Source organism: Lissotriton helveticus, chromosome 6, assembly GCF_964261635.1.
Source record: "Lissotriton helveticus chromosome 6, aLisHel1.1, whole genome shotgun sequence".
NCBI lineage: Eukaryota > Metazoa > Chordata > Amphibia > Caudata > Salamandridae > Lissotriton > Lissotriton helveticus.
Window position 1 is genome coordinate 1,173,405,192 of NC_136067.1, and position 24,531 is coordinate 1,173,429,722.

Sequence of the window (24,531 nt, forward strand, 5' to 3'; positions counted from 1 at the left end):
GCCAAGGGGTCAACGCTGCACATGGTCTATGTTGATTTATCCTCAGCATTCGACTGTGTGGTACACTCGAAGCTGTGGAAGATCATCTCTGTCATGGGTGTCGACCCTCCGGTTGTGGACTTCCTACGGGAACTGTACACAAGAACAACCAGAAGAGTAAGATTTGGAACTAAAGGACAGCTCACAGAAAGCTTCAGAGTGGAAAAGGGCACTTAATGTTAAAAAAACATACACCATGCATGCAGGGAAGAAAACCAGCAAGGTAAGAAGTTTGTATGTAAAGGGCGAGGCACTGGACAGAACCACAACATATCCATATCTGGGAATTGTAATTGACGACAAATTCAAATGGAAGCCAGCGATTAATACAAGGAAACTAGCTTTTTTAAGAGCAACAACTGCATTAAAATAGTTTGCACAAAAACTGGGCCAGAGACCACCACTGGAGCTGTTAAGAATATATAATGCAAAATGTGTCAGCACCGCCACATACGGTGCTGGGCTATGGGGGTCAGCGAATGTGGCCGAATTGCAAATAATAGAAAACTAATTTGCAAGATATTTGCTAGGAGCAACGAAGAGCACCTCCACATATGCCTGCCATTTAGAACTGGGCATGGACTACATATCAGACATTATAAAAATACAGCCAGTAATGCTATGGCGCCGAATTTGGGTAACAGAACAATGTCATCTAACAAGATCAATTATTCAAGACATCCAGTCACTCGATCATTGTAGTAAAATAAAATGGTTAGCATACGTCAAGGCCTTGTTAACCGATTTAGGTTTTGAAAAGTATTTTGCTGAGCCACTAACAATGACCGAGATTTCAAAGGCAGATTTAAAAAAAGCTTGTTTGGCACATTTGGATCAAATACGCCTGTTAAAAGAGATAGGGAAACCCTCTGTCTAACAGGCACTGCAAACTCAGACTGTGTCTTCCATTGAACCCTATTTGATGTACAGTCTAACCCAATTTGAAAAATTGCTGCTGACACGTTTTAGATTTAACATGTTTCATTTGATGGTTTCTTTCCCTATCCAAAATGAGTGGACGTCAATATAAACTTTATGTCCCTGTGACTCTGTTTCCACACAATCAACCATACATACAACCCTCTTCTGTAAATTTTACAAAATACGAAGAACCCGCTGGTTACTGCCAATACTTAAAATCTGGGGTTTTCGTCAATGTCGACCAGCTTTTCTGGCGCTTCAATACCTTGAAAATGAAGTTATTGCAAAAATGCTGGCAGGTTTTCTCAAATTTTGTATTCGCCATCGCCCAAATCTCTGAGATGACTGAACCACTTTATATTTTGGGTAACAGGTTCCTTTTGTGTAATGATTATATTCAGGGGATACAATCCAATGAACTGATATTATGCGTAACTAAGATTTCGATGAGAATTGTTTTATTATTGTACAAACAATAATCAAATTTTATTGATTCTTCTTATTTTTTTTCCTAACTGGACTATTGTATAAAATGTATTTTTGTTTATATGTTTGTACTTTTATGGTATTTCTACAAAAATGAAAAACCGAATAAAGATGGTTTTGATTTGATTTTGATTTGACAACCACACAGTCGCCTTTTACAGTTTTTGCTCGGTTCCCCACCCAACCCACCCTTCTGGCTAAAATAATCCTGGTTGAAGTTTTTGTTTCTCCACTGCTGGTGTCATCGCACCACTGTTTGGCCTTCCTCATAAGTGTAGCCGTGGATTCAAACTCTCCTATTGTTAGCGAAGGGACCCCTATAAAAACTGCCACAAAAGGAACTACTGCTGGGGGTAGGTTTAAGTGAATCTTACATTCTGAGTGCATGTGCTCCCCTGCTATAGTTTGAGCCCCCTGTGGAGTATTAGATGACCGTGGCTGTAGTTTCCCATTCATACCTGCCCCAGCACTATTTACGACCATGATATTATTTGTCGGTGATGGTATCAACGGCTTTGCCCGTGGTTGTGGGAGTCCTTCAGTTCTCAGTGTCGGCCCCTTGGGGGTAGTGTCAAATTTTTTAACTAATTCGTCGATCAAGACACATTTTTTTAACAATCCTTCAAGGCATGTGTTCATAGTGTCAACGATGTCCTTGGCAATACCCACTAACAAAGGATCAATCCTTTCCTCGAAAAGAGCATCAAGATGATCCTTCAGAGTGTCCTCGACCACTTTTCTAACGTCGGTGTCCCCCTCTCCCTTCTTCCTTTTATTCGAAGTCGGTTTTGTATTTACCACCGGGTCCTGAGGCAAAATGGATGGCAAAACTGAAGGGGCACAAGCTTGTGTCAAACCAGGGGCAGAAGAAGGTTTCACAATAATAACATCAGGCTCTAGGGGAATGCCTTGCTCTGGGGTCGGTTGTGTTGTGATGGGAGAGGTGGCTAGTAGGCCCAGTTCTTGTTGTGCGGTTGCGATTTCTTTAGATAGAGCCCCGACCGCAGTTGTAAGGTAAGACATGATAGAGTCAGATTGTTTCGCAACTTTAGCTTTTTTCCCCCCATCATCCACAGTAGCACCGTTTTTTCGCTTACCCATCTTGTTGGTAGATGTAAGATGTGCGGCCCAGCCCTGCCTGTTCCTGCCTTGGACTGCCGTAGACTGTCCCGCCCTTGTCCCGGGCTTCTCTCGGGCAGCTCCCGCGCGCGACTCGTGGGGCGAGTGGAGGGCGCGAGCTTTGAAGCGCCTCCGGGCGCGCTGGTGACTCCTCCCTCGTCCGCAGGTCCCGGGGCTTCTGGGTAGTGTAGTTCCCCGATGGGAACTACCGCCGTTCCCCTCACGGCTTCCCTGGTCAGCGCGGCCATTCCCCTCACGGCGCTGGTGTTAGATAGAATGCACCCAGTGCCCCTGCCACGGGCTGTGCAGGTAAGGCTTGGTCTCCCCCAGGGGCTCACCGAGGGCGCGAGCTATGAAGCTCCTCCGGGCGCGCTGGTGACTCCTCCCTCGTGCGCCGGTCCCGGGGCTTCTGGGTAGTGTAGTTCCCCGATGGGAACTACCGCCGTTCCCCTCACGGCTTCCCTGGTCAGCGCGGCCGTTCCCCTCACGGCGCTGGTGTTAGATAGAATGGGCCCAGTGCCCCTGTCACGGGCTGTGCAGGTAAGGCTTGGTCTCCCCCAGGGGCTCGCCGAGGGCGCGAGCTATGAAGCGCCTCCGGGCGCGCTGGTGACTCCTCCCTCGTGCGCCGTTCCCCTCACGGCTTCCCTGGTCAGCGTGGCACGCTTCTGTCATTTGAATCACTTGCTTAAGAGCTAGGGCTACCGCGGGGTCATTTTTAAAGACACCGCTCCTTGATCACTCCACTGGCCTCTAGATGGGGGCACATGATGGAGGAGCCAAGTCAGCACCTCACCATACAATATCTCCACGTAATGGGTCGCGGCCGACATTTAATCCGGTGGTTTGCGGCATCCCTCCGTACGCATACGGCGATAAAGTTAGACTCACTTCGACGCAGGTGGGAATAAGACTTGGGGAGGCAGCTGGAGGATAGGGAGTGGGAAAAGATATTGAAAAGTCCTAAGAGAATTCCCAGAAACATGTGGTTCAGTCAAATTAAATGATTTATAGGCCACAGGGCGTACCTCACTCCTGAATTGATCAAGAGGTACTTTCACTGTGCGGATGCAGCCTGTCCCCGCTGTACAGAGGTGGGGGCTGGCCTAGTGCATATGCTGTGGGGCAGTCACACACTGCACACTTATTGGCGGGCTATTAGTGAGACATTGGGCGCATGTACTGGCCGCAGCATACCTTTCGAGTGGCCCACTTACTTACTACACCAATTTAGTAGGGCGCCGACCACAAAAGTTACTTCTCGTTTCCTCAACCTGGGGCTAGTCGTTGCCAAGCGCCTTTTAACGAAGAGATGGAAGTTGCAATCCCCACCACACATGAGGGCGTGGAGGCATTCCCTCATAGCATGGGCTAAAGAAGAAGGAATTGCTACCACATGGGAGGAAACATTGGTCCTGCGTAAGACGCCGATAGCGGCGCAATGGGAGGGTCAGCTCCAGAGTCTTATGCACATGGAGGAGGACACCCGAGAGCAGCGGCCGCTTGCTGAGGGAGGCACCCCACAACTTGAGGTGGGCGATATGTTGGGTGCACCCTTATCCCGCCACACAGGCGCATTCAGACTGTTCACCAACTACGCAGTGATGCAACTATGTGTGTTTGCGGATGAAGCAGCTCCGTGGAGTGCTGTGTGCCAGGGAGCGAGGGATGGAGCGGAGAGGGGGTGAAAGATGTAGTTATCATGGGGGGAGGGGGTGGGGACTAAAGGATAAATGTAAAGTGGAAAAGGTGTGATCAGAAGTCGAACTTAGCTGCTGTGGTTGGTTTCTTTCCTTAGTTACTGTTTGTTTACTCTATAACATCTGTGCACTCACACAAGATGTATGATTTGTAATACTCTACATAATATGACTCCAGAACCGCATTATGACGGCATTGTGGACCTCTGCTGCAGCGACGCATATGTTGTAGTTCTATCTGGAACTGTAGCTAACTAGTCACCAGAATACATGGTGGTCATACTAAGCTTGTATGTATGAACTGAGCGACACTGTCTAAAAATTCTAATTGTAACAGTAATGAAATGCTGGAGACTGTCTTGCATAAACATGTAAATGTTGTGGAAAAAGTATAATAAAATAGATTTAAACAAAAAATAAAAAGGTTTGTTTGGGTAGAAGTAAATCCTTATTATTAAAGTCAACGCTAACCCCTGTGTTATGTTCTGAATCCTGAGTTTGTGCTTCTCCAGACCAAGCACTCTTAAAAAATGCCTACCGTATGGATAACATGTGAATCGTACACCTTGTAGTCCCCTTTGCCTTATTAACATTTTCTGTTCACTGAGTTACACATGTATGATTCATTGTCTCTGTATGTGTGTGATATAAAGTACTCTGACACCCTACAGTGGTATGAGAGGTGCTATAAAATAAATTAAATACATGTGACAGTAGGGCTATGGAGAGATGAGAGGCACTGTTGGAGGGTAGTAGTGAGGGACTCATTGAAGATTGCCAAAAGATTGTTGTATCCTGGTGCATAGTCAGGTCTTTATTTACTTTGCAGTAAAAGCTAATACAATGCAATATATAATGACAAATGTGTTGTAAAATACACACTTTTCCCACAAATTTTCTTTGGGGAGAGCCCCTCAAAGCCCCCTTTGTAGTGGTCAAACTCACTCACTGCACTTGGTGTGCACTGTACAGGGACTGGTGTGACAACATTTGCCAGGGCTGCATTGGGTTTCCAGTCCAGCCATTGGCAGGAGCAGGATCCTCGAGCAGCGAAATAAAACCAAACAATGATAAGTTAGTCTCAAGATGCAGCACCAACCTTCCCATTAAGAGTTTTCGATTTTTCCAAATATTTTCAATATAAAAATACTAAAATCGTTAGTAATTCAAGTCTAGTCTTTGTTTGATGTGCACACGTGTGTGTTTATTTTTTCGAATTACAGTTTTAATGTTTGACATTTAAATCATACAAATTGCTTGGGGGTCCCTGGCTTCCAGTAGTGACTCAAAGGGGTCCTCAGGAGTGAAAAGTTTGGGAACCACTGATCTAGCGCCTTGTAGATCGTCGAAGTTCCAGGATTCAGTATCAGAATTTTGTCCAGGTAAATCTAAAGTCCTGTAGTCAGGGGTTTTCACTTTATACCTAAGGAAAGAGTGGGACAAACTCTGGGGACCCACCTATGGGAGGGTTTGGAAAGAGGGGTGGCTACACCCATTTCCTATGTCCAGTTTCGCACCAGAGCAGGGGCTGGTAGCCCCTGCAACCGGTTTGAACTGGGCTATGCACAGGGACACCAAATGTGACCCCAGTGCAGTCTTCAAAGCACTCTTGGAGTGCACCCACCCAGCCCCAATACACTAAAGTCTATCTGGAAGGTAGTTACACCTCCCTGTGACAGGAAACCTATTGTCCTGGCCTCCCCTGCAGGAGTTTCGTCCAGCATCCAGAGGCTAGACTCGTGTCTGTGGCTGCAGCATCCATTTTGTGATGCCAGGGTTCTGTTAAGCTGGTACCAGGTGTATCGGTGTGGCCATGTTTCTCCTTCTAGGAGGGTCGAATCATACCTCCGCCGCCAGTACTGGCGAGAGGTATGATTCTAAGGTGTTTGACACCAAACACAACATGTTTCCTTGCAGCCATTCCAAAGTTAGCAATTACCGCGAGGTTTTAATGCACTAAAGAGTATATGGTCTGGCTGCATCACAGAACAACCCCGGAGAATAAATTCCGAAGGCTGCAGAGGGGCCCTGCTCAGCATGGGCACCGTCTCACACAAAACCCAGCACCCTGCCTTCAGGATTGATAAGGCCTGCCATAGGGGTGACTGATAGGTTTATATGTGCAGTGATATAAGGTAGATATAGGGAACCTATATCTAAGTAAGGGGTGCATACACCACCTTACACAGGCTGCTGTAGAAGACCTGTTGTGCCATTTTGGAAGGCTGCCCAGGGCTGGCATAATACATGCTGCAGTCCCTGTTAGGCCTCTGGGGTACCTATGCTCTGGGTACAGAGTGTACCATATACCAGGGACTCATAAGGGTACCCCAGTATTCAATCTGGAGTGTACCTAAAGTACAGGGAATCATTTTAGAGAGGAAGCAGCTAGGATGGGGTCCTGGATATCAGGGCCCCAGCCAGACTAAAGTCGAAAAACAGTGGAACATGAGGAAAAAGTGGGGCTAGCTATAAGAAGCAGATCCTACTCTCCTACAATGCAGAATGCCCCAGTAGTACAAAGCAAAAACATGTTGAGTGAGGAGGCTGGACTCCACTATCTCAAGTTAAATATGTGTGATTAAGGGACCCCGGCTGAGGCCAACTAAAAAACAAAAAAAAGAACTTCACAAACTTTGCATTTCACAAACCGTGAACAGTTTAGAAAATACACTGAGTTGCAAGTTATCCAACTTTACAACTTTATACCTCTCTACTTTAAAGCCCATCTCATTGGATTGAAATTTTTAATGTTTAAGTTGATTGAGTGTGCTTTACTACGTACCTTAAAAAAGCCACATCAAAAATGAAAAAGTACCAAAAAGCATTGGATTTTTCATTTTTTAATTAAAATTTTAAATTTAAAAATTTCTAGCAATTCAATCAATGTTGTTCTCAACCATCTTTTCATTCTATGAAAAACTCACCTTATGTCAGCAAACATATGTTTTTATATTTGCCTGTTCTTTAAAACATATTATAATTTTCATAAAATAATTATTGCTTAAAATATCTAAATTTGAAGTAACTACATATTTGGTGCCCCCATATCAGTTTGTCATTTTCATTAACTGCTCGCATGTACTACTAGAATACTTGGATAGATTATGCATTTTATGTGCACATTCCACCATCTGATGCCGTGGATGCACCCATCATACTTAGAATTGACACCACTTTGCTAGGGTCAGCATTGTACAAGGGGCAGCCAATATTATGAATCACCACGCTTTATCTAAAATGCCAACCTTTATATAGCTGCCAATATTATACAAGTGGTTTTCATTACCAAGCAACGGCTGCCAAGAATATGCTAAGAATTGCCATTATTATGCATTACACAGTATTACATTATGTTGGAAATTATGCTGTGGATGCCTGCAATGTTCCTAGAATTACCACCATCATGCTAGGATCAGCATTATAATGACGATTGACATCATGCTTCAGCTGCCCACATTATAAAATTACTACCATTTGACCAGAGGAAGTATTATACCAGTAGTGGGTACAACAACACTATCAATGCCCACAATATCAAGAACTAGCAACATCAGGCAGAGCCCACATTATAGCAAGGGGGTGCATCATTACATAAAAATACAACCATCAAGATTGGGTCAACATTGTATCAGAGATGCACTTCATCATGCCAGGGATACACAACACGCTAATATTTACTACCATTAAGTCTGAACAACAACAGGTGGGTTGTGAGGGAGAGTTGATGTGAAGGAGAGAGTGTAATCTACTGCTCTAAAGTTAAACAAATTGAAGTGGCTTTGCCACAGCTGCGGCAGGGTAGGAGGAAGAAGAATGTTGTAGTAGGTGGTGTCTGCTGCCTCTGCCACCTCCACGTACTCTTGAGCTGTAAAAGGGCTGTGTTGGCTGTTTCAAGGGTTGCGAGGGACACCTTTGGCAATAAGGAAGACCTCAAGAATATCCTCAAAATGTTTGGTATTGCTTATGGAACGACTGACGATAAAGCACTTCAGTGTGTAGTCTGCCTTTACACCAAAAAGCCTGGAACCATCAAATGGCATATCATTAAGGAATTCCTCCACGTCATTGTAAAATCCCATGGCAAGCATTCAGACATGATGCAAGAAAAACACAGAACGGTTATGACAAACTATTGCGGCACTCTAGCCAGTTCCCGGAAAAGTAGGTGCTCTCTCTTAGGGTCTACTGTCCAGAAAAAGACACACAATGATGGACGGAATGCAGAACAAATCAAAACATTCACCCCCAGTCAAAAGATCTGGGTTACATCCATCATTCTTTTGCTTACCATACCACCCCAGTTTAGACCTGACCATATGCAAATCAGTCTTGACCCTGTGCCTCATTAGAACAGTCCAGCCTGAAGTGCCGAGCCAGGTCCTCCCTGGACCAGAAACAAGCATCCTAGGACCGGTTTGATAGTTTGAATCCAGTGGCACAGTGAGCCGGGTCCCACGTCTGGGCATACCCGGCACACTTAGTGCGAGGAAGCAAAAGACACACAATTGGTGGACGGAATTCAGAACAAATCAAAACATTCACCCCTAGTCAAGAGATCTGGGTTTAATCATCATTCTTTTGCTCACCAGGCACCCCAGTTTAGACCAGGCCATATGCAAATCAGCCTTGACCCTGTGCCTCATGGGAACAGTCCAGCCCTACACTGTCCTGAAAACCCTAGTACTTATTGTGTCACAAAGTTGTTTTAGTTTTCCATATAGAGTGTTCTAACAATAACAGCCCACTTTTAAGGGAAGAAATTCCCAGTTTCCATCCCGTTTATCTCTGCAACTGGTATCTGTCACACCCTTTGGTATAAACACTTTTTACTATACATTAGATGCCAAATGAAAGACAATTTACCATATCAACCATGATAAACGTAGGAATAATGTGTGTGTCTTGATGTTCAAATTATGGTGGGCATTTTGGAATGGCATATCGTTTTTAAATTACCATGGCAAGAGACTAGTAGCTTTTTAACAAGAGAAGCCACAAAGTTGTAAGGACTATTGTCCATACAAAAAATATAATGCAAATAAAAACCCAATGTACAATATCAACCATGAAAAACACAAGAGTGGTGTGTGCTAGATGTAAAAATCACAGCGGCCATCTTGGAATGGTATAACATTTTTAAATCACAGCGGCAAGAAACTGATTGCTTATTTTGAAAATGTGATTGCCTGCCTGCAACACAGGAAAATACAATGTTATATGGGCTATTTATCATCCATTAATTTTGACCTAGAAAAAACGTGTGTCATATCATCCAAAGCTGAACTCAGAATTAGTGTATGTGTTTAAGCATAATGAACCTCAGCAGCCATCTTAAAATAATGCATTGTTTCAGGTGGCTTCAACATGAGCATCTTGCAATGTAAGTCATATTGAGAAAAAAAAGGAACTTTGCAATTACCTTATACATTTTTTCAAATAAAACGTATTGCAAGTGGACCAAAACACCCGCTATTCCTGGAAGATCAATCCTGTTATTCCTATTTCTTACTATGTCCAAAACCCAAGAACACTAATAGTCAGCCAAGCATATTTCCCAAACATCACAGAGAGAGAGAAAGTCATCAAAGTAAAAAATAATGTGGTTCCTATGTTGCGTCCAAAATAGAGAAGTCATTGAGAATAAAAAATTATTTGTATTCTACAATGTAACAAAGACGTACGCCTTGGAAAAGCAGAAAAACATGTTTCCATTGAGTAAAAACAAACAGGCAGAGTGTATAGTTGCAATTGAAAAACTATTGACAGAGCACCAAGGGTGTTAGTATATTCAGTAGCATTAGTACATTCCTCTGATCTTTCCTCTGCAGAAAAAACTTGAGCAGGTAATTTTTAGGAAATTATTAAATTCATGTTTCTTGTTTAGACCGAACTCTACAGTTCGTAAGCATGATATCCATTTTACTTCACATAGTCTGAGGGAAAGTTCTCTATCCTCACCTCAAACATCAGCTGTCACAATCTCTTTTTCATGAAAGTTGAAGGGATGCTCATTATCTCTGCTGCATACATGGGAATACAGAGGGTAGGCAGTGTCCCTAATGCGGCTTGCTTTGTCATATTCAGCTATTCTAAACCTCCGTTCTCCGATAGTGCTTCCTATGTATGTGTTTTTACAAGTATAGATTATAGCATAAACATCAAAAGTCAACCAAGAATTGATAAATATATTGATCTTATATTTGTGTGCTGTATTGTAGTCAAAGATATTTGTTTTGTTCAAATCATATTGGCACATAGTGCAGGTTGTATAAATGAAAAACCTTTAGGTTGTTGTGGTAGCCAGTTAAGACCGCTTATGCTCTTTTGAGGAGGTGTATAGCTGGGACTGGTTTTTAAGAGCCGTTTCCAAACCTGGAATACCAGTTAAAAGTCCTCAGTGCTTGTTTAGTATTCACCATAACAGATTGCCGGATGAATTATATGTGGTAAAGAAAGCTAGACCACCAGTTTTCTTTCAGCAAGGTATCTCTTTTAAACTTCATCACATTTTGGATTTTGTTGTCGATGATATAGAATGTAACATCCAAGAAATTGATCCTCACTTTAGCACAAGAAAAATAATACTCCATTTGGTCTGGGAACCCGTCCAGATGAGTATAACTCCTTCTCCTTCTCTATATCGTCCCCAAAAATGTATATCTTCCGTCCATTCCAGTGCTGTTCGGGCCTAGGCATGCCCCCCCTCAAACCAACCTATAAAAAGGTTGGCATGGGAGGAAGCAAACCTGGACTCCATGTCAGTCGCTCGCAGCTGTTGGAACCACTGTCGCCATACAGAAAGAAATTATAACTTAAAATCATGTTAGTCATCTAAAGCAGCATCTGGAAGTGCTCGTATAAGTTAGCACGTCTAGTTGATAGAACAAATTCCAGAGCCCGTAAACTAAAGTCTTTCTTAATACAGGTATATAGACGCTCCATATACAAAGATACAAACATCATCCTCTCTGTATCCCATGTGACATCCTCAAATTTGCTTAGTATATCAGTTGTGTCTCATACAAAAGTTGGTAAATTCACAACAGAGGGCTTGAGAAAAACATCAACAGATCCCGCAATATGTTCTGTAGGTGAACCTATACTTGCAATGATAGGACGGCCAAGTGGAAAGGCCGCTTCTATATGTATTTTAAGGAGCATTTATAAACACGGGTATCGGAGGGAGTCAACCCTCAGGTACATAAAATCCAAATCTGTAAGCAGATCTCATGCCAGTGTGCAAATTTACCATTTATCAAAGACATTACCAATGTCATCGGAGTCTGTCTTAGAGATCTGTGGCAAACTTTGTTGTCAAGTTGTTCCATTACTTCTTTACCATATTGGGAGCGATTCATTACAACAATGTTTCCCCCCTTATCAACCTCTCAAATAATTATTGATTCATTAGATCTCAAACTATTCAATGCTAAAGACTCATGCTTGTTTAGGTTTTTAGCTCTCTTTCTATCAAAGGATGAGAATCTATTCTTATTTTCCAAGTCATGTATGTCAAACATAACCCTTTGTGTGAAAAGTTCTATTCCATCAAATTGCATATTTTGGGGGATACATTTTGACCTGGGCCTTAGATAGCTATCATAATTCAAATCTGTTTGTTTATCTAAATCTACAAACAGATCATCTTCATCTGAATTAAACTAATTATCTATAGATAACATACTATGAATGTCCTTCACATCTGAGATTGTTATGTCTGACAAAGTCACACTTTTATTTACACATTATACTCTTTGTGGATTATGAGCAAAAAAACTCAAGTTTCAATATTCCAGTAAATTTAAAGAGATCTATTTAAACATCTGAAAAATCACAATAGTTGGACAAAAACCCAATCCCTTATTGGGTACATTGATTTCAGCATTACTTAGTGTGTAGTCAGACAGATTTGCAATCAAGGTAACATGATTTAGAGAACTGACTATGCCAGTGCTCGTGCCAGTTATTTTTTTCCTTTTTGTTTGTTGTCTTGTTGGGGTCCGCTGATTTGTGTCTGTTATGTCTTGCTTTCCCCCACCTACCCCTTCTTCTTGTTTTTGTACCTTTTAATTAATTTTCTTTTAATGGATGTTTTTATGGGTTGGCTTTTCAAAAACCATCAGAGACACAGTTCCATTTGTAATTACTTTCATCCTGTGCACCTTTTAAACTTACCTTGAAACATGTGACTATGGTAGCATAATAATTTGCCGTAAAACAAGGTATGAATATGTCTGCTTTAAAAGATTGGATATGACTGCCATGTTATGCCTGATTAGTTATCTCTCATTTAAACCTTGGGGAACGCAATAACCCTGACTAGCAGCAACATGGTTGACCATTCCAAACAACATTGCAACTCAAACGCTTATAGATGGTTGCTGTAGCTGTAGGAAACGTACATTGAACCAGCATTTTAGTTTGGGCAGCTTGGTATGCCTCGAAAGCTGTAACATCTAGTGCACATAAATATGGGGCATTACATGATATGAATTTACTTGCCTTAGGGCTCTACATAGGCGACATTAGCAGAGGGGCAACATTGTTCACCGTTACATGTGAAGTAGAAATTTGAATATGATTGCAGTTGTGGGACCAGATGAATACTTCCACGTACATTTTGGCAATTTTGCGTGCTCTCCTTTTTTTAATTCAGACTCTGCTTTAATCGGTTACTGCTTACAGGGCTGGTCCCTCTAAGCTTGGGTAGTTCATAACACAACAGTGCAGGTTTACCGAGTGTGGTAACCTGTCTGTGTAATATTTAATAGAGTTGACACACACAACCAGTGGCGGCTCCTCGCTATGGCGGAGAAGCATCGCCCCACTGGTCTTCGAGCAGTGAAAAATAAAATGATAATAATAATGTTATAATGATTATATTTTTCGCTACTGCGGGGCTGGATTAGGGCTGTGTGAGGCAGGGCAGGTGGCTCGGGGAGGAGAAGTTGTTTGAGCACACTTAAGTGCGAATTACTGCTTTGCCAGCCGTCTTGGCCCAGACAAAGATTCATGCGCACTTTGCATTGTCCTCACCAGGCTGTAATGTACAGCCTGGTGTGGAATAAGCACAAGCTCCTTGTCCCCATCTGAGCACTGATCCACGACACTCAGACCCATCACAACGCTGCATTGTAGAGTTGTGATTGTTTCAGGGAAGCCTGTGTGACTGGCTGTTTTCTGCAGCTTATTCCTGGCTGGAGTCAGGAAGAGAAACGAAGCGGAGACGGAGGAGAGGAGGCTGAAAAGGTAATGTGTTTTTAATATATATTTTTCAACTCCCTCACCCCACCCTGCCCCGCCACCAGGGCCGGACTGGTGATTCCGGGCACTGAGCTATCCACCGGTAGGCCGGATGGTGTGGGGCCCGGTTTTATCAGAGGGGTCCGGTTTTGCAGGGGCCAATTTCGGGCCAGCCATGACTCTCCTCAATTACCTCACTGCGGGCGGTGTGGGGGGAAAAGCACAACTGGTATGATTGGCTGGTGGAATTTCTTTGGCCAGGCCTTATTCACTTCCGGTGAACCATTGGTCCACCCTCTTACTCACATCCCCCCCTACGAGCGTTCAAGCGACCCCCGGTTGTACAAGTTTCCAACTGCCCATAGGATAAACGGTACAAAAGGGGATGATGGACGGAGCGTTTGAGCAAATCATGAGTGTTTGATTTGCTCAAATGCTCCGTCCATCATCCCCTTTTCTATCGCTTTTTTCACCCTAAGTTGGCAGGGTATGTCCAGACGTGAGTCCCTTGCTCACTTGGCCACTGGATTCAAGATAGCCTGGCTGATGAGGATTATGAATCCGAAACCGGTCCCAGGATGCTTGTTTCCGGTCCAGGGAGACATGGCTTGGCAGTTGGGGCTGGACTGTTCCCATGAGGCCCAGGGTCAGACTGAATTGCATATGGCCATGTCTGAACTGGGGTGGCTGAGTGAGCTAAAGAATGGTGATGAATTAACCCCTTCGACGCTCATGACGAGCTGGGCTCGTCATGAGGTAGCCTCCTGCTACGCTCATGACGAGCCCAGCTCGTCATGAAACATGGGAATGAGTAAATCCCAGCGTACGGGCGGAATTCCGCCCGCACGCATGCGGTTAAACCCAGATCAGTTGACTGGGGGTGAGTGTTTGATTTGCTCAAACGCTCCGTCCATCATCCCCTTTTGTATCGCTTTGTTCGCCCTAAGTTGGCAGGGTATGCTCAGACGTGAGTCCCTTCCTCACTTGGCCACTGGATTCAAGACAGCCTGGCTGATGAGGATTATGAATCCGAAACCGGACCCAGGATGCTTGTTTCCGGTCCAGGGAAGACATGGCTTGGCAGTTCGGGCTGGACTGTTCCCATGAGGCACAGGGTCAGACTGATTTGCATATGGCCATGTCTGAACTGGGGTGGCTGAGTGAGCTAAAGAATGGTGATGGATTAAACCCAGATCAGTTTACTGGGGGTGAGTGTTTGATTTGCTCAAACGCTCCGTCCATCATCCCCTTTTGTATCGCATAGGATAAACGGGGCGCCGTCGCACCCCAGGGTCCACCGCACAGACTTCCTGGGGATATTAGGCCTCAGCACCCTTTGTGCTCCTGAAGAGGGTACCCCTGAGTACCTTGCCGCCTCTGAATCGCCCTGTATCTCCGCCTGCAACACAAATAAAAAGATTAGAACAATATTTCCCCCCCACCCTGAAAGCGCTGGGTAAGCGGTAGGGAGGGAAACGGCGTCAGGGTGAGGGGACAAAGAGGCCGGCAGGTGGGCGGGGGAGGAATATATACCTCTCCCCGCCCCCCTCCCCGGCCGGAAGTGACAAGTGGGACCCTAAAAGGGTCTTATAACACTGGGCTGCTCCGTGTGCCATCTTGTGGCACTAAGGGGGCCGCCCTCTTATGAGAGTCCCCTTCGGGGATGAGTCGGTCAGCCCGCATAGTGCCAATATCGGCCCCACTCACCAGCCCTCCCGCAGCAACATACAGGTAGCATAAATAGGCAGACAAGATAACTTATTGGTTGGAGAAAATTGCTGCAGGTTTATTAGCACACAACTATGCCAACATGGTGGGTTATCTTACAGGCGATCCAAAGGCAAGCCGCCCCTTGCGGCCTACCACCTGATGTGCCAAACTTGCATCGTGGCCTTAGCCAATCGGTGCTTAGCGGTTACGGTGAGGGGATAGCCACTACCACTTCCAGTGAACCATTGGTCCACCCTCTTACTCACACACCCCCCCTACGAGGGGCGGAGCGTTCAAGTGACCCCCGGTTGAACAGGTTTCCAACCGCCCGTAGGATAGATGGGGCGCCGTCGGACCCCAGGGTCCACCGCACAGACTTCCTGGGGATATTAGGCCTCAGCCCCCTTTGTGCTCCTGAAGAGGGTACCCCTGAGTACCTTTCTGCCTCTGAATCGCCCTGTAACTCCACCACAGCCCTGGGTGTGGCGACCGTCGCAGCCAGAGCCCCCCACCAAGGCCGGCATTCTTACTTACATCCTGCTTGTAGCGGGTTTGGGAGAAATTGGCAAGAGACGTGTTTTAGTTCGAGCGGGTTTTATTTGCTGATACAGGTAGTCGGTACAGGTCTTTCTCAAATGGGCTCTTCGGGGTGATCTGCTTCTCTCCTCCCGTCTTTTTCTCCTTGCGCCCTCCTCCTCCCTCCGGTTGCGGCTGGGGCTCCTCCGGGCTTTGGCGTCTTCCGTCTCCGTGGTGATGGTATCGCTACAATGAGGGAGAAAGACAAGAGAGGACGGTTTCAGTCCCAAGTTTGAAGGAAACACTTGTACTCAGGAAAAGGGAGTGAGTGAACACCAGCGGTGATTATATACAACGAAGTGATTGGACGGGGAAGTGCTGAAACGATAAACCGGGAACAATACGAGGGTATGTGGTCACGGCACTGACCCACCCCTCCTCCCAACCCAGCCCGCTATACGTTTTCGTACCTCTGATAGCCACACACCTCCAGGCATGCTGCTGGGCGGCTCGTGTTGCCGTTGGCCTCCTGGCTCCCGCGCCGCTGACGGGTCTCTTCTCCCCTCCTCCTTCTCTGTAGATGTATAACCGGCTCCTCTCCTCTCTTCTCCCGTTTCTTTCTCCTCGCTCGACTCCTCTCCTCTACTCTCGCCTTCTGCTCCTCCGGGGAACAAGCACACATGAGTGCTCTCACCGGTCGTACTTGTTGTGGGTGTAGGCTCCTCCCATGCACTCAGAAGCGGCCACTTAAAGGGCCCTCAGTCCTCGCCCTCCTCGTCCGGATAGCCATAATGTTCTTCGGCACAAGTCCACGGCTGAGGCTGCGAAGACAAGAGGGGGGGTCATATGATGAATCCCCACACGGGGGTGTAGAGTTCTGAGGTTGAGGGGGAGGCGGCCAGTCCCCGTTACACTGCTAAATCTAGGGCCTCACCCCTATACAGCAAGAACCAGTCCATCCTTATAATAGGCAGATGTACCCCCTCCTTCTCAACACACCCTGTGGATTTGGCGTGTAGCACCCAAGTCTGATGAGGCCAAGTCTCCTCTGCCCAGTAAAATTACGTATAGCGCAGAACTTCCTGCGTGAAGGCACCATCTCCTCCCCTGCCAAGCTCCTTCCACCGGAGCCAGGGGTGATTTCCGACCACTGACGTTTACCAGTTCTCCCTGGATGCTAAGTTGCACCAAGTGGTCATTGTGGTCTTCTACTTCTGGTTCATACTTTGACCCATTGACCAGACAATTTCCTTGTTATTTTAAATTAACCCTGGTGCACATAGCAAAGGTGTCACAACAGGCTTGAGGGAATAAGTGTCTGGTGTCCGTCATAAGACCCTGCACCAATTTGTGAAGTGCCAACCTACAGATGCCCGGACCCTGTTATCCACCTTTGACCCTTGATACTTAGACCAGTATTGGTGTCGAAGTACAAGATCGTGCGTCACATGTTTCGCTATAGTCCTTTTTTGGTGGATTCGCGGGGACCCATCTGTGTCCCTGCAAATGCTGTGTCACGCACTTCCCCTATAATGTCCTAGCCCGTCCCTCAAAGACACCTACAACCCGCTGCCCCCTGCAGCTCAGGCGAGGAGTTTAAGGCCCAGTACATCCCAGTCTGTGTTTCTAACATTATCACCTCTACAGGCTCCAGCTATTGTGATTGGCTACCCCTGTCCTGGCAAGGTCTGTCAGAGGCCAGTCCCCACCCTTTGGTGACTATCTTGCCATGGGGTGTGTGCCCTAAGCGCGGGTGTCCCCACATACTTGCCGTGAAACAAGAGGGGAAACCCACGAACGCATACTTGCCCGTTTTTGAGCAGTGGGATCCCCCAACAATCCTTCTTCAATCATTTTGACAAAATAAGCTCTGCCCCCATGCTCCCTTCAGCATATTGCACCCCAACCCACAAAATAGCTGGCTGCTACTGCCAAAGCCTGGCTATAGGACGGGACTTTTAGTCTGTCTTGGATGATCTCGAGGATCCATCTCTTGTTGCATGCATGCAACCCTTAACATATTCCATTAGTTGGGCAGACCACTGTCTGGCCGCTAGCTTCTCTGGCATGAGTATAAGGCCAGTTTGAGTTTTGCATTGGCAACGTCCCTTCTAACACTGTGTAGAATAGCACCTCATGTTTATCACTTGTACAATTCGTCCCCCTTTGCCTGGCACTCGTTGGACCCTATGAACCCTTCAACACGCACCCTATACAACTGTATATACATGTTGTGCAACCAGGGGAAGTGTTACTTCTTCACTCGTACTTCCTGGCGTGTGAAAACTGCAAAGGAAACCTTACTTTAGTACCTGAATAACCATGAAATAAAATACTGTCTAGGTGTGAGGTTGCCAGTAGATTTAGCCAAGGGCCCACCCCAAGTTGTTTAATTTTTGACTGTTAAATTTTTGCCTGCCCACATCCGGACCCTACAAGGAAAATGAACCAAAACAATCGCCTACATGGCCATAACGCACCAACCTGTGTACAGAGGAATTAGACAAGTTAGAGTCTTTATTGTATCAGCCAGACCGTGAGCGGAGCCAGACTAGAAGGTCATAGTGGGGTCAGACTGGAGGAGGTATCTGTGGCTAAATCAGGCCGATAATTCTGTGTAAATTGATCCCGCATCACAATAGTGCCAATGGGCCTGAGTATAAGAAACTGGTGATGCTGTGACGCAACTTATGTGAATTTCTCAGCGTGGGCCATAAAGTCATGCTTACGGAAGTCCAGACTTGACAATACCGTTGTCCCTGACCACCTGGACAGGCCCTCTCCCCTGCTGTGTGCAAACCCTATAGTGTGTCACAAGTCCTGACCTTCAGATAACTACTGGAAAAGACTCCTGGGCACCCCCTAATGATTGCCATACCAGAATTCTGCCAATCTACCCGTGTGGTTATCCCTCCAGTCATCTATGAGTTGAGGCCAGTACTTGAATAAGGTAATTGAGCACCACTGGGCTGAAGTGTAAGGATGTCATGGTAATTGCACAACCGCTACACTTAACACTGATTCTACTTCTCCCTACAAGAAGTCTGAACCGAGTTGCCACCTTGCCCCCCAAGAGCACTTAACCAGGAACAGCATTCAGGCTCCTGGCCCGGAGCACGCCCTGGCAATTCCTGCTTCCGTTCCCACCTGTCCTTCTCAGAGTGGTGCCTGTGTACTTGATCTGATTGTCCTGCTCCAAGCCCTGGCAGGCCGCTCTGCTAGGCGTGGTTTGACCGTTATAGAATGAACCCGTGCGTTTCTGGAAGAGAGAACAAATCCATTAAAACAGCCCCTAACCAGCACTGACCGGTAAGCCTATTGCTAACTCAATCGCCAGGATCAGAGCCCCTTACTTGCGCACCAGTTGCTGTACAAAAGAACACATTCCATTATTGCACACGGGATGCATGATATGCCCAGACACACCAATTGTTTAAATGAAAACGCATTTCAATTTTGTCACAGGGGATGCAAGATTTGCCCACACTCTCCCATTGCTTACCGAGCGAACACCCCAATTACTTTCCTAGTAAATCAACAAATTGCCCAGACTCATCAGTTGCTTTAAAACAGAAAACATCCTGTTATTGCACAGGAACTACCTACTCTGCTCAGATTCACCAGTTGACTACCAATGTATTTCTTCCATGGGGCGTAACCTGCGCGCCCCACAACAGGGACAGTAATGACTCCTGGGGAGAACTTGGTTGTCCCAGACCCTAGCTCACTGCCCCCCCCAGTGTGCATTACCCTTATACCTGTTGATAGTTCAAGTGGCCCCCATGTTTGTCGGGCGGTTCTCCAGCGCGGTTCCTGCATGTGAGACATAAAACATCCATTAGCAGACCTGCCCCCCCTCAAATACCAATATATATTCTCTGCAATGAGGCAGGGGCCATCAATGCCCCCCACGCTACCAAGGCCAAGCCTGTTTGTCAGTTTACGAGAATTAGTTTGTCCATATTACACTCTCAGAAGGAGTTGGGTGGGGCAAACACTTGCATAGCGACAGAAGCAATAGTGTAGTGTCATGTCTTGAAACTAAGTCAATTATTCAGATGCAAAGTCTGATGATGACCATTGCACTATGGTGTGTGTGTGATGTAGAATCACATCTTCACTCGTCCCCTTACCATTCCACCTAGGAACACCTCCTCATCCCAGGCCTTCAAACTGACCTCAAAGTTCTCCTCCTTTAAAGACACTTCCAAATTCCATACATAGCCCTCACTAATATCTCAAGGAAGACCTTTTATTATAGCAAGTTCTATTCTCCTTGACAATGGAAGTGTCTTCCCAGAGTGTTCTCGTGGTTAGAGAGAGGCATTTATTGCAGTATTATCCTTCTAACTGTTTTTGGTACGCTTTTGTAACATGCACATTGCACTTATACTTGTAACACACTGTTTGCTACCTCTTACATCGTGTTTGCTTCCGGTAATTGCACAAGTGCCACAATTGCTTACGTAACGTTTGTTCTTGTGTTTGACTGGCTGCCATGTATTGTAGGCTTATACCGCTACTTGTACTTTGTAAGCTTTGTAACTTGCACTCATGTCACTTTTTCCTCCTGTAAAGCACCGTTAGCTCCTACTTGTATTATTTGCCCGCGTTTGTCACTTTGCTTCATGGAACTCAGCGTTTGCTTTTGTAAGGTGTTCACTTATAGTGCTCCCATGTGTCCATTCTGTTTCTATTGTGAAGCGCCTGACACCTTTGGGTAAAGTCCGCGCTAAATGAAGGCGATTTAAGAGTGGGAACGCACGCCAAGATGATAGCTGCCCATGAGGTGGATTGCCAAAAGTGACCTTTCCATGATTTCAGAGTGACAGTGCGTTGACTCGAGAGATACTTTCTCGTTAGCAAGCCCGAATGAAAGCGGGAATAACTCATGTAGCCATCAGACGATGCCACAAATGGAGAACAAAACCCCTACAGCGACGTACCACCGCTAAAAAGCACCATCACGGGAGGGCCCTCAGGCCTGAAAGTTTGCAGGGTACTTAACTCCCTCACTCTATTTATAAACCGCTAATAAACTGAACCCAGTGCTGACCTGGAAAACTGCCAAGACAAAGTTTTATCGACCCGGCCTATCACGGACACGAACAATCCAGCCGAAATACAGCTCAGTAACTAGCGCACCATCTGAAAAGTAGGTCCATGCGAAGTGACGGACTAATGAACCAGTGAGGTAAAGTACCGGCCATGTGAAGTGAGAAGTTCTACTTCAAAACAAGAACAGACGCGCCCCTGGCCGAGCTGCTAAAACCACCTGCCAACACTCATACTCCCCCAGATCCCAGTTCTCTGCAAGCTGTCAAGCACCCTCTGTCCCCCGTGTCCGCCCCACACCTGGAAAACACAGGAGATGTGTTGACGTTTGCATTCATCTCAACAGACTCAAACTAAAAGTGCACGGATAACTAGTCCCACTTATTTACTAGATAAAAGCAAGTGTGAACAAATCCAAACAGCATAAAATTACACATAAACACATGGCATAAAAGTAACATTGTGAAATGGATACACCAGGAAAAAAAACGAGATGTTCGCCGCACTTATTAGTCACGACCTGGCGTGCCTGTTACACACTCGCGCCTCTCTACAAGAGCGTACAGTTCCTCTGTCTGTAGGAGCGGGACCTGTGTGTTTACTCGCCCCAGCCCTACTATTCTCCGTGGTGAACTCTGCACAGCTTCACAGGAAGTTCAGGGGAGACCCTGGCACTCATTCATGCTGCTCTCCAAGAAGGCTCCCTGCAAGGTTGCCGTGGTCCACGTGTGAGACTGCCCCTTTTGGGCGCTGCACGGGTAGAAGCCGGGAAACGCTGACACCAAGATTGCTATGAGGGACAGACAGGGCCATGTAATTGCCTAACAAAAACTCTCCCAGTGGCTCCGCAACACCGCCCGGGCCCCTCCTCCGGACAGTGTAGAAAGCAAGCTCCCACTCCACTCATGGCAGCGGTGAAGGCGGTGGTCAAAATGATTGTGCACAGGCGAAACAGACTGCGGTATTACACATTCCTGATAAAACGCATATAAACCTCAGTCAATACCATTACCACTTCCTGCCCCTTGGAACGAGGATATTGAAGCTAAGTATGGGTGAAATGTGCGAATTCGCGGTCCATGAATTTGTGGGAAATCGAATTCGCAATCCGCATAATCCGTGAATTCGTGTGAATTCGCTGATTTTGTTTTGCGTGTTCGTGGGGTGTTTTGCATATTCGCAGGCCGCTTGCAGCGCACCGACCGCGAAGTTACCCATGCGGTCGTACATCGGCGCGGCCATCTTGTGCGCATTGCGTATTTCTGTTTCTGGGCGCTATTGGCAATCTCGCGTTGTGTGCGGCGCGCTATTAAGAGTTCGCGTGTGTTTTTGCGTGCTCGCGGGGGAAATATCGCGCAAACTTACCCACGCCGTCCTCAACGGGCGCGGCCATCTTGTTTTTCATTCATTGCTATGGTTCTGGGCATGCTTTTTCTATCCAGCTTCAATCTTTGCCATCCTTTGTTTGTTTGGAGTTTTTTTGAATCTTTTTTACTTATTATCTGTCTCTATTTTTCTATATCTATATTTTGTGTTTTCTTCTACTTTTGGTTACTTTAAAACTACTTTTTGTTACCTCTTCTTTTATTTACTTTTTCCCTATTCTCTTTCCTATTTATTGTTTCCATTCCTGTCCAGGACCATGGCAAAGGGAGCCGGGAAGGACAAGGGGAAGGGTCCCGCACCCCGTACCCGGCTCCCATGCGGGCGATTGAGGGGGGAGCAAGTCATAGCCCGGGAGATCTTTAGCGCGGAGGAGGAGGCCGCACTGATTTTTTATGTCCAGCGCCGCCTCCCCAAGACCATCACGGCAGGCGGCAGGATCGCTGGCGGGTACGGGCTCCGGGAGCGTCGGCAGCTGTGGGGGGAAGGTGTGCCGACACGTTTAATACAGAAAGAGTGTTAAACTTCACAGCACAGCTTCTTTGCGTGTGTGCGGTTTCCACTAGTCACATTCATTTCCTATGTTAACTGTTCATGCTAATTGTTCGTAAGCTAAAATATGTCACATAGCTATGTTAACATGATTCACAGTTCTAACACGCACATTTACACAAAACACGATTATATGCGGTTGCTCTCTACATGTGATTATGATGCACCCCCTACAATGGGAAAAATTAAATGCTAAATTTCCACTCAATCAGTTGCATTCCGTTTGTGCACAATTCAGCCACAATGTCTGTTACTTAAAATACCTTAGTGAGATTCTACTAAATGCAAGTTGGGCCTACTGCACAGGTTACCAGTAAATAAACACAACCTGATTAAAACACTTTGGGGGAGATTTACAAACATTTTGCGCTGGGTTAGCATCACAAAATGTGATGCTAACCAGCAAAAAATGTTTTTTTCACTATTTACTTTCCAGTGGCAAAACTTGTTTTGCGCTGGAAAGCATCCTCAAAGTAACGCAAAGCAGCATAAAGCACTGCTTTGCGTTACTTAGCACTGAGGTGGCGTTACATGGGTGGAACATGAGCGTTCCCATGCAACCACCCATGCCTTTTGACGCAAAACTATATTTACAAAGATTTGTAGACATGGTTTTGCGCCAACAGTTCACGCTGCTTCAAAGGAAGTGCTAACGGGAGAAATGCTTTATTTTCTCTTTGTTTTTCCGACTTTGCATGCGTGCTGCACTGTGCAGCAGCACGCATACAAAGTGGGGAAAGCTTTCCATCGTGTCTAGGCATAGTATTTTGTACAAGAAGGGTATCTTTCCTGTACAAAACTTATGCTAGTCTCATGTACACACCTTAGCGCTATGGCGCTTAGGTGTGTACATTACGCACGGCCACTGAAATCAGCGCCGGCGCAAGGGAAAGGGGAGGAGAGATCCATATCTCTGAAGCTATGGCGCTGTCCTGCTCCATCCCTGTTGCACAACGCAGCGCAGCCTGGCGGGGGGCTGCGCTGCATTGCGTGACTTTTTTGTTAATCTCTCTTTTGAATGGTGAACAAGGCTTTTGTTGGCACTTGTCCCAAGTATCTCAGCTCTCTACTTCAACCCTTTGTGCCTTCTCAGGTGTCGTTACTCTTTTTTTTCTTTTCTAAAATAATTTTATTTGCATTTTCAACCAATACAAAAACTACAAGCATATCACATTTGGTCACAGTGGTGCGATGACAATTATATATGATCCACATCATGCAACACATCCCCTCCTCCCCCCATGGGCCGGGCAGAGCTGCGGTTTCCCAACCAGTATCCCCGCCAGCAAAGTCTTTCCCATGTCTCTCGTCTGCCTGAGAGACAGGCCCAAGGGATCCCCTCGTAGGAAGCACAATCTGGCCCAACAGTTGTTATTGGCTAATCGGCTCCCAGCCCTCCATCCATTCCATAATATTTCCTCCATTTTCCCCACACCTTACGTAACTTCCGTGGGCACCCTCTCGCCTTGTATGTCACTCTTTCTGCCGCCACGTACATGTACATCCCTCGCTTCCATTCCCCCAGCTGGGGAGGCTGTGTCGCCCCCCAGGCGCGCTCCACATCTCCTTTCGCTACCACCAGTGCCAGTTGTGCGAAGATAAGTTGAGGGCAGCCCAAATCAACATCCCCGGATATACCCAATAATACAAATTTGGGGTCTAGGGGTAATGTTTCGCCCAGTACCAGGTGCTGTTACTCTTTTAATGTACTAATGGCTATGCCCATGTTTCATTGCACCAGAGCAGGTAGATGCTGTTTCTTGGGTCTTACTACTATTCCAAGTACACTAGAGGTAAAAACACTCTC